At 40.7% G+C, this 12,138-nt stretch overlaps 1 pseudogene; it reads right to left on the bottom strand.

Annotated features, from left to right (window-relative positions):
* Positions 1-2,938: 2,938 nt before the first annotated feature.
* Positions 2,939-5,445, bottom strand: LOC120291360 (annotated as a pseudogene).
* Positions 5,446-12,138: the final 6,693 nt, after the last annotated feature.

Below are 12,138 nucleotides of genomic sequence, written 5' to 3'. Positions count from 1 at the left end.
ACAATCAAAAACTCGAAGATGATCAATATTTAATCGTTTCCCAAAAAGCATTTCAAATGGCATGCACCCATTAAGAATTCTAGTTGGCATGTGATTGATTAAATAGGTTGTCGTGACCACACAATATCCCCAAAAAGATTTAGGAATGAAAGCTTGATATTTTAGTGCTCGGGCTATTTCAAGAAGGTGTTGATGCTCACATTCAACAATCACATTATGTTGGGGAGTGTATGTACAAGAACTTTCATGAAGTACTTCACGTGAAGACAGAAAAGATTGACGCTTAGTAGAAAAAATTCGCGTCCAAAATCTGTGTAAATTCTTTGAACAGGTTTATCGAATTGAGTTTTAATCATGGAGAAGAACTTTGATGGATAAGAAAAGTTTGGCTCTTAGATTGCATGAGAAACACCCAAGTAGTGTGAGAATAATCATCCACGATGGTGAGGAAGAATCGAGATCCATCACGATGTGAAATGTGATAAGGACCCGGATGTCCATATGAACCGAGGAAAAATTTCAGTTGCCTCGAGTAATACTAGTTGGAAATGGTGCTCGTGATTGTTTTGCCAAATGTCATATCTTACAATTAGGACAAGGGAAACGAGCACTATGTTCAAAACGTTTATGAGAAAGAGAGATTTTATTACTAGCAGTGGCATTACATGAAATGCTCTCATTCGATGAGAATAAATTAAAATTTCTTGGAAAGTTGATCAAAAAATATAGCCCTTCTGCCATACTACCCAAGCCCATCAGTTTCTCAGTCAAAAGGTCTTGAAAGAAACAATTTTTGGAATTGAAATTGGCACGATAGGAATTATCTTGACAAACTTTGGAAACTGATGTGAGATTGAATTCAAATTCAGGAATATAAAGAACATTATTAAGAGTAATATGTGGGTTAGGTGGACAGTACCAACTTTTGTGACATTGGTGATATTCCCATTTGGGAGACGAATTGATATGGGAGAATGAGATTTTTTTTATGAATATTAGAAAATAAGTACTCATCGCAAATTATGTGGTCACTAGTGCCGGAATCAATAATCTATGTATCAACTGAAATATTTTTGGGCTCGTGTAATTAAGTACCTGAGAAATTTGCTGATTTATTGACTGTCTTCAACTGACTCAATGTCTTCATGATATACTAAAACTAATCTTGAGTAATTGGTTGATGAGCTTTGTCAATTTCTAATACCTAATAGATAGAAATTTCTTTTTTCTCTTTTCTCTTTGTCAGTAGGCTTTTCATGTAATTTCCAGCATGTTTCAATGATATGATGTGGGCATTAGCAATATTCACAATACTTACCCTTAAATTTAGAATTTTGCGCCCCCCCCCCCTCCTTTTGTGATACAAGACCATTTGATTCGGTCTTGTGAGAGCTATCCGATCCGTGCCCTTGCTTAAGATCTAAGCCGTCAGTTTGGGATAAGTAGACCATCCGATCCACGCCTGCGTCTTTGATATGCACTGTCGGTGCGGAGGAAAGGGGAGTTGTCTGATCCATGGCTTTGATCTCGAGCCATTGAACCACAAGCCTTTAGGGTTTGTGTGGCTTTCTTCTTCCCAGCGAAAAGGATTCGCAGCATGAAGTCCCTTGAAGCTTTGTCTTTGTTGTGATGGTCAGAAACCACCACGAGATCGGTTCGAGAGTCCCGCCAATGTAGCTAGAGCCACGCCCTCTCCTCCTTTCTCATATCCCGTGGTCGCAAGCTGCTGGTTTTCTTCTTGGACAGCTAATTGGAAAATTTGACCGAGTGGAGGTATGGGATCCCATAGTAAGGATTTGCAGGCGAAAATGTATGTAACTTTTGTTTAGGGTTAGAACTTAGAAGAAACCGACTTACCTTCTCCCTCTCCTTGATTTTTCAGTACTGTAGAAGAGTCACCTTCGGCCCTTCTAGTTGTTCTTCGGCAGCTTCAAGTTCATTCTACGGGGCAAAAGATGATTAAAACAAGCGGTCAGGAAGGTTCCCTTATTTTGTTTCGAGAGGGCTTGGGTGAGAGAATTTTTTTTTTTAACTTGATCGATTTTTCCGTACATTTCCCAAATATTATCCACATGACCTTTGAGTCTTTGATAAGTGGGAGGCTAGCTGCAACCTTGAGGGCCACACAATTTCCGATCCAAGTGCAAATGAGTTGGTTGCATTTGCGCCAATGTCGCCGCATTCAATCGTCGGCCGGGAAAGGGATGGTTCTGTCGAGGAACCCATCCTTATCCTTGGTTATGAGGGCTCGTCGGAAGCCTCTCGCCCAAGAAGAATAGTGTTTGGATCCGGTGAGTTGAACCGTAATCAACCATAGCTTCAGCCTATTTTTTTTTTTTTTTGATCGAAAGCTTCAGCCTATTTGCCAGAGATGTGTAAAGGGGGTCTCCCGGTTTTAGTCGGCCACTGATGGCCGGAAAATGAATGGTGTAAAGTTAGGTTGGGGACCCGGGTAGGGATTCGTCCCTCTCGGGTCTGGTTCGGATCTATGACCCGGCGAACTCGGGTCTGGATCTCTATTAGGGTGGAGCCCTAAATTGATCTCTTGTCTAAGTGGGTCGTAACTAGCCCACTGCTGATTGAGATCGTCAGCCCATGGGCTTGGATTGGAATCCATGGCATGAACTGCCATTGAGTAGGCGTAGGGAAATACGTCTTGACTGGAGCAGGAGCTGGAGCAGACTCTCTCTTCATATGCATGATCGATCTGTTCAGATGTTCGGTTGGACGACTCCTCCTGTGCAGGTAGGGTCAGATCTTGGTCACCTTTGTTGATTGGATTCTGCATACTGAATAAAAATTGAATTCCAACCTGAGGTGCTAATTTGTTTTGCAAGATATGATTTGCAACAACAAACTAGAAGACGATCGGGGGTAACTCAGAAAATTTTGCGAAAGCTGGGTCAGAGCTGCGGCTCCGATACCATGACACAAAATGTGGGACAATAAAAGTAATGTATCTTGTATTTTCATTGATCTGTCAATTATACAAGCCTATGATTGTATATGTAGTACAAGCAACAACAAAAAAAGAGAGGAAAGAATGCACATAATATTGTCTTCCTTGAAATATTCCGTGCCCATGATCTGCCGTATCATCTACGAGATTGGAAATACGAGATTGGAATTGCAATTAAGGATCAACCGAGGATTAAAACAAATTCTTTCTCCAACATTCCGAACGGATGTCAGATGAGGAAGTAGTCGCTAGTCAAATTTTGATTGAACCTTCCCAAACTTGAAAAAGGTCTCAAAGCCCGAAATCGTACCTAGAAGTATCAAAATCAAGCGGAACTTTTCATACCACAAAGTTATGGTCAATGATGATTTTTAAAATGAGGAGTCTTTGAAACGATGCTTAGATTACAGACCCAAGCCTAAAACCCGATATGAATTGAAATCTTGGGCCCATGATTTGACAATTTCTCGGAGAAATATTGGGCTCGTTGGAAAGGTCTCGACTCATGCACTCTGGAAGTGCAAAAGTCGCACCAATAACTTTTTCACACTTTTGAAGGTTACCTATGCACTTTGTCACGACCCCGGCATAAATAATGCACGACCTTCATCATTCGCTCACTAAAAAGCAACAAACCATAAATTATCCACATGACATCATTCGACGGCACCCGATCGTGGCCAAGTAAGGGCCATTCCGAATCATTGCAGTCCCTAATAATACATCGGATTTAGCAATATAGTCAAACATGTCATTCGCGAACCGGACCCCACCAACCAAACCAAAACACATGTCGCGTGAAACGTAGTTTAAGAATCAAATCAAAAATGGGACAGGCAAAAAGGATCAAATCCCATTATTATTTTTCTAGGGTTTCGAGCGTGCCCACCATAGATAGATATTTTCTTGGACCTATTGCAGCTTAGCCTTTGACCACCTGCAGCGTACTTTTTTTTTTAAAAAACCACACAAAGAAGAGAAAAAGCCAAAAAGAAAAAAAGAAAAGAAACGATGGAAAAGGCAAAAGCTCAAGCGATGTTCCATGACTGTACTAACTCAGCCAACGCGACCTGAGCCGACCCGCCGGGATTCAGTGCTGCCTGCGCTTCTTGCTTGAGATGCTGCATCCGCTCCCTGATGGCCTCGCCCTCCGGCCCCATCAGTCCTCGGACCCGCCGCTCCACCTCCGCCGCGCTCACCGTCCGCTCCTCCCCGCCGCCTCCTCCATCGGCAGCGCGACCCTCATCGCCTCCACCATGAACACCCGGTTCTGCCGCTGCTCCGCGTAGAGCGGCCACGCGATCATCGGCACCCCCGCACACACGGCCTCGAGCACCGAGTTCCATCCGCAGTGGGTCACGAACCCGCCTGTCGCGCCGTGGTCCAGCACCGCCACCTGCGGGGCCCACGACTTCACGACGAAGCCCCTCCCCCGCGGTCCGCTCCAGGAACCCCTCCGGGAGCAGCGCCCCCAGGTCCGGCTCCGCCGTGGAGACGGCCTTGTGGCCCTTGCCGGTGGCCGGGCTCCGGACCACCCATAGGAACCGGTGGCCGCTCCTCTCGAGCCCCGTCGCTATCTCCTTCAGCTGCTCGGCGGAAAACACCCCGAGGCTCCCGAAGCTCAGGAACACGACGCTTTCTCTCGGCTGCGAGTCCAACCATGTCAAGCACTCCGGCTTGTCGTTACCTGGGCCGCCGCCGCTCCCGGCTTTTCCGCCATCCCCGCTCGAGACCAGGGGCCCGATGCAGTAAAGCGGAGGGTCCGCCCGTCGGGCACGCATTTGCCGTCCCGGATGGCTCTCACGGCTTCCTCCTCAAGCTTCTCCAACGTGTTCACTATAATCCCGGACGCCATCAGCATGTTCGTCGCGCTCTCCAGCAAGAGCTCGTAGGCCCGGTCGTTGCGATCTTGCAACAGTTCAGCCCTGTCGGAAGGCAGCAACGGCGGCGCTCCGGGCAAGCGGAGGACGGTGTCGGTGGCGAGGTCCTTCAAGCTTCTGGTGGTGGTCCTGTGGAGGACGGGCAAGCCGAGGAAGAGGTCAAGCCGCCTCCCGACGAGCTGAAGAAGTAGTAGCAGGGGATGCCGAGGCCGCGCGCGACCGACAGGGCGTTGGTGCAGAAGAAGTCGATGACGAGGGCCCGGACGCGGTGGGTCTCGGAGATGGAGACGAGGGCGCGGTGGACGTTGGGGTTGTTGAGGCGGAGGAGCTCGAGGGCGAGGGTCTCGAGGTGCGGGGAGGTGGTGGAGTAGTCGGGAGGGAGGGAGGTGGGGGCAGGTGGTGGAAGGTGATGGAAGGGTGGGCAGCGGAGACGGCGGCGATGTAGGAGGAGATGGAGCCGCCTTCGTAGGCTTGGCTGGGGAGGAGGACGTGGATGGAGAGGGAAAGATGGCGGGTGAGGAGGAGCTTGCCCAGCTCCACCATGGGCGTGGTGGCCGATGGCCGGTGCAGAATACAGAACCACCGCCTGCTCCTCCATGATGGGTGGCTCTTGTGATCGGCAGATGTATTTTACATGTCAAAAAAGCAGATGAATTTATAGTTGAATTTAGGTTGACCGGGTCAGACCTGTTTTTTGTGTATACGTTTAAAAACTAAATTCGGATCTTTTAAGAAGTCTTTCAGTTTATAGGAGGGACATGTTATCTAAAAGTTTTAAAATTTATTACGCCTTGTAAAATTTATAAAAAAATATAATCAAGTTTAAAATTTATTAAGTTAATGCAATGAAGTATTTGTGTTAACACTATGGGTGATCAGATCTAGTGTAGGTAGATTCAAGACTTGCATCTTGTACCCAATCCTATTATAATTGGTCTCTCTTTTTAGACCATATATTCGATTCTATTTACACTGGACCTTGTTTTGGGACCATCTTATTTTTTCAATTCGGTTTCAAAAAGTCAATCTTATTTTCATTCCCTGATATCCTATGCAGTTTTGAATTTTTGAATTTTACATTAATACGCAAGAAAATGTAATATTTTTAATTTGTATTAAAACATTAAATATATGTAATTAATAAGTACATTAATTTTTTGACTAAATGAAAAGTAAAAATCCTATGATTGCAGAGTGATTTGATTTGTCTATCTCAGGCTTTGCAAACTAATTCAAAGTTCAATAGAAGACAACTGGAAGCAAATTTTAAAACTAATTTCTTGATTTCCTCCCCATGATTGTGGACTAGTGGTGCCAAAATGGTCAATAAAGTGGCAGTCATTCTTGGATAAAAATGACTCAAGTCACAATCCTTCTTTTTTTTTCTCTTTCCCTTCGCAGCCTCTCTCTCTCTCTCTCTCTCTCTCTCTCCAAATGTACTACTATTCAAGGTTTCCTTGTGTCCCATGACTACCACAGCCATTTTCAACCTCCTAACCCGAACCCTCTCGCTCCTCCCCCTATCCCTCTGCTGCACCTCCTGCAGGCCCATCCCACCTCCTACCCCTCCGCCATTGACAACGGTTGCGTCTCCCTGAGCTTCCGCCACATGCTCTCCTGCAACGCCTCTAACCTCTTCTTTGCCACCCCCTCCGGCACCAACAAGGTCTAGCCCATCGACTATGCCAAGCACAAGGTGGTCGTCTTCGACCCTGCCATGTTAGCCAAATATCCTTAAAAAATGTAAACTTTCCACCAATTTGACAAGAAATCTAGCTTGAGAAAACATCCCCAAGAAAAAAAAAGAAAAACCCGGCATTAATTCGAAAGAAAATTTTAGAAAAACCGAGGAAATTCGCAAGCTTATGGATGAGGTCTTCATCGTTGATGAGATGAAACAGTGATCGTGAGTTGGGGATGGACGGTGCAACCATGAGCCAATGAGAGAGGGAAGCGAGCGAGGAAGAGGAACATCGAAAGTGGAGCATCATGCGAGAAGAAAAATACAGTTTTAATATTATAAATCATGTTAAAAAAAAGATAAGAGTGAGACTTTTGAGCTTACAAAACCGGTTCCCAAACAGGTCTGGTCAATTCGGTTCTTGAGTTTGTATTCACTTGGAACGGAGGATTAGACTAGTTCAAATCGGTTTCAAATTTTGGGAATTGGTTCCTAAATTGGTTTTAATGGGAATTGATTCTGGACTGTTTTCTAGGTGGGACGATTTGGTTCCCATTGCACATCCCTAGTTAACACTGTCAATTTGACTAATGAAAAAAATTGATGTGATATTTTTTATTAAATTCTTTATTAAAATTAGATTAAAACAAAAAAAAAACTAAAATTTTATTATAGAAATGAAACTAAAAAAAAAAAAAGATAAGATAATGACAGGCCAATGGCATTTCTATCGACCATCATCGAAAAATTTTGGAACCCTAGCTAGGCTCGGGTGAAGGCACCTAAATTTGAATGATCCTTACTCGATCATCACTCGCCTAAGGCAAGGCCTTGCAGGCTTGGGCGAGGCTCACCCAAATGTGGTGAGCCTCCTCAACCGTGAGCCCTGATGTTGCCCTCATGAATGTAGGGTGAGTGTTATGCTCTTTGAAGTGGTTTGTTGCTTTCTCCTTGGAAGCTTAACTATGCCAAATGCATGAAACTTGGTCATGAGCAAATTATTCAACACTTGTTCGCCCTTTGGCAGCATGATTAGACCCATACCCTTCTTCGGCCTTCGGCAAGGATTGGCACATTGCCTTCTAGCTTACTATATCTTGGTTTGGACTTAGATTTTAGTACATTTCCGATGAGATCCATGTGATCAAGATTAAGGTGCACTTTGGATTGGTATATAATGTTTGGAGCACCCGATAAAGGGCTCCTCTCTCACATTTGACATGCTTGAACTTTCTTTTCGAACACTTTGGGGCCATGAATTAGCATCAAGGAAATCGGAACATGATGTGTGCACTCGGTTTGTTCAACTTGGCATTTAAGTGTCTACAAACTCAATTCTTTTTATCAAGCAGTACAACTTGGAACAAATCGTCATGTAACATTCTTGAAAATGACAGAATTTTCACATAAACCATGTAATGCAATTTTTACATTGAAGAGATAAATTATCTTAAAAACTACTATTCAACATCTCAAAACTATTCACCGCATCAAATCAACTATGGCCTAAAACCCATCCGGTGAATTTTTTTGAAAATGTCCTCTGGGGCCGATTTTGGGTCCATGGGCCAAAAACCCTATTGGCCCAAAACACAATTAAGGCTGTAAAGATACTTGCTTTACTGAATAAATGTTTTTTTAATCTAATATTGCAAGTACTTTAAACATGGCACCATAGCATTCAAAAGTTACAATTAAAATTGTTTTCTACTACCCAAATTTCGATATCGATCATTTAAAAAGTTTATCCCATTCTCACAATTCCACAACATGATTTCTTGGATTTTCTCAAGACTTACGTAATTTCTCGAAATCAATAGATAATTTTAATATCTTTTAAAATTAAGAAAATTTACATAACATAATGCATTCGTCACTAATACAGTATTGCAATCTAATGACGAGACGGACTGGATAGCCCTGTGGACCAGGTTGGTTTTCCAAAATTTTAATTCCTAGGTTTCCTTTTTCAAGCGCTCATACCTCTTTCTAGAGAGCATCAAATTGTCTAACTTTGGTGTTTATGGGAAGCTCTCATAAATTAGAGCAATAATGCGACAATCTACCCTATAACTTTCTAGAGAAATACATTTCTTGGTGACAAATATGCTTACTCTTTGATCTCCGACTGCAACTCTGCAAAAGCATATCTTTCGAACGAGGCGTCAAAATCATGTGCCCTCTAATCCTAAGGGTTCACGATGATTGGGGAAGCGCCTGGTCATGCCTATGGTGTTATCGGAAGTTTGTTGAGCATCACGGACAAGGGCAAGACGGGGTTAGCGAAAGCTTGATAAAATCCATAAGGAAGTTTTTGGTTGAAGTACATCACCTACCATCAAGTTAACGATTTTCTAATGTCCGGCTAAGTTTGGATGTCTCGTTTATTTCAGTCAATTGCAATAATCACACTAATCATGGCTAATTAAAACTGTTGCTTGGGTAATACAAACATCATAATAAGGATACTATGAGTGCTATAACTTTCGTATCCTCGGTTGAGTGTCGTAACTTTTTTTTATCACTTAAGTGTCGAACTTCTAAAGAACATTTCACCCGAGTGTATAATTTTCAATTAGTCATTTAAGTGTAAATTTTTTTGAAAACGTTCATCCAAATGTTGAAAATCTAACGTAATATGTCACTTATTGTGAACATTTTAAAATAATTAGGATAGTTAGGTGATCGATCAAAAAATTATATAATATTTAAATGGTCGAAAAAAAGTGAAATGAACATTGAAAATAAATTAGGATATTCAAATGATTAGTGGACATTTAAATTCTAGAGCACCGACTGACTTTTTCATGCTCTTGATGGTTACCTATGCACTTTGTCACGGCCTCGGCATAAATAATGCGTACAACCTTGGTCATTCGCTCACTAAAAAGCAACAAACCATAAATTATCCACATGACATCATTCGACGGCACCCAAATGTGGCGAAATAAGGGCCGTTCCTAACCATCGCAATAGCATAACGACATGATTTTGTAATTGCGGTCCCTAATACATCGGATTTAGCAATATAGTTAAAATTGTTGTAAAATATTGCTTTGCAAATATATAATAGAGAGAATAGATAGATTGAGTAGAGAAAATCAGACACCAGAGATCGTAGAGAAAGTCAGAGGAGAGAATTTTATTTCCAGTGTATGACTGTTATATGACTGTTATATCTATAACAAAAACTAAACTCCTTTTCATAAGAAAACAAGAATGTGCTTATCATTAATATCAATGTATCGAATGATATATGTATTGGATAGGGAGATGAACATTCATTGTATATGGAGATATACTTAGAATGTATGATATAAATGTACCATAATAAGTACATTAGATAAGATGAATATAATGAATATTCATTCATGTATTTCATAACACTCCCTCTTGAATATTCATTGTATTCATTACGAATGTGCATTGAATGAAATTGCCTTATTAAAAACCTTCCGGAAAAACTCAGCAGGACAAAAATCGGACAAAAGGGAAAAAAAAGTGTAGAGTACAAATTTTATGATCTCTCCCTTTTATAAATGCATTAATTGTCTCGTCAAAAACTTTAAGCCGAAAAAACCCCGTGAGAAAAAAATCGGACAAAAAAAAAAAAGAGAGTGTAATGCATAATTCATAATATCTCCCCCTCAATTGAGCCATATAGCCCTTTGCTAGGACTAGTCAATCTTGCATCTTGTGAACTCGCCGCATACCGGTATTGCAATGCATAGTTCATAATATCTCCCCATCAATTGAGCCATATAACCACTTTTGGGACTAATCAATCTTGCATCTTAGTTATAGAGTCAAATAAATATTATATAATGTTCATAAGCATTTCATAACCATATGAAAGAATAATAAAAAGTAATACATTTAAAGCAAAACAACTAAAAAGAAATTATTAGAATAATAAAATTCGAAGTTCAAATTACTATCCACTAATCGATGCCTCATCAAAGTAATCATGGGTCCTCAAAGAAATCAAAGACATCTAATGATGCATTTGCTACTTCGGGACCAAGAGGAGTTTCACCAACGGATATATTGTTGGCCTCAATAGTGGTTATGGCAGCAGAATTGATTTCAATGACATAAGATTCACTACGCTTGCTCGTATTTTTAAAGATGCTGGTATAGGTCAACAAAGTGCCTTGGCGTAAAACCAGTACGTGACCGGTGCTCAGTCATGCCACAACAATGACAAATATTTTCATTAATCACATTCTTTGGCTTTTTTTCTTTGCTATGATTCGGGCCAAAGTTAAATTTTCTAGGGCAATTAAATTTCTTGTCATCCATTCTAGAAATATGTTCTTGCATGTACTTATAGCCCTTAAAATTGCTAGTATTTTTCTTAAAGTTAGCATGTGCTTCAAGCAATGCTTTTAAGCCAAGAGGTCTAAGATCATGATTTTTTAGCAGCAATTCATTAGTTTGCTCGGCGGGAGGAGCACGAAAATTAATTTAGAATATGTGGCAAACTAACATTGTCGTATTGCTGTTGCAATATAATATTCGAAGCATGGAATGTGAAGAAAGTTTTTTTTTCTAACAATTCAACATTAGCGAGTTTGATACCGCATAACTTAAGTCGAGAAATAATATCAAATAAAGCAGAATTATAGTCAAACACTGATTTAAAATCTTGCGGTATGAGATTTTGCTAGTCATATTATGTTTGATGGATGATAACAATCTTGGTATGATCATATCTATCCTTCAACCTCATCCACAGGGTCTAAGGGTCTCGAACGGATAAATATTGACTCTGCAGGCTCTCATGCAAATGACGGCGAATAAAAATCAAGGCATTTGCTTTATCCTTTTCATTTGAGGTTCTATCATCTGTAATTGTATTAGCGAGACCTTGTCCTTGGAGGTACATTTCCATGTCAAAACATCAAGATAAATAATTCTTTCCACTCACTTTCGGGACGTGAAATTTGGGCTTTTCAATATTTGCCATAATCATTGCAAAAATAAATCTTTAAATTAATTAGAAGGATTTCTAAATATCCACCACAACTTCAGGAGCAGAATGATACTTTTAGATTTGAAATTTGGCTTCGTGCCAAGAAAAATAAAAATGAAAAATTGATAGAAGAATATGAAGTATAAGTTGATTAATAAAAAGAACACTCACCTTGCAAAAATTATTTACTCAGTCGGTAGATCTTCGTGCTGATAACGTGTTATAAAATATTGAGTTGCAAATATATAATAGAGATAATAGAGAGATTGAGTTGAGAAAATCATACACCACAGATCATAGAAAAAGTTAGATAAGAGAATTTTATTTCAAGTCTGTGATTGTTATATAATTGTTATTACTATAACAAAAATTAAACTCATATTTATAAAAAAATAAGAATGTATTTATCATTAATATCAATGTATCGAATGATACATGTATTGGATGGGGAGATTATATGGAGACGTACTTAAAATGTATGGTACAAATGTACCTTAATAAGTACATTAAAAAGATGAATATAATGAATATTCATTCATGTATTCATGTATTTCATAAGCAAAATGCTTTTCTTTTCTTTCCGTACCCCGGGCTTACATGTCATTCGCGAACCGACCCCGCCAACTAAACCAAAACACATGTC

The sequence above is a fragment of the Eucalyptus grandis genome, chromosome 3 (genome assembly GCF_016545825.1).
Source record: "Eucalyptus grandis isolate ANBG69807.140 chromosome 3, ASM1654582v1, whole genome shotgun sequence".
NCBI lineage: Eukaryota > Viridiplantae > Streptophyta > Magnoliopsida > Myrtales > Myrtaceae > Eucalyptus > Eucalyptus grandis.
This window is presented reverse-complemented; position numbering and strand designations above follow the sequence as displayed.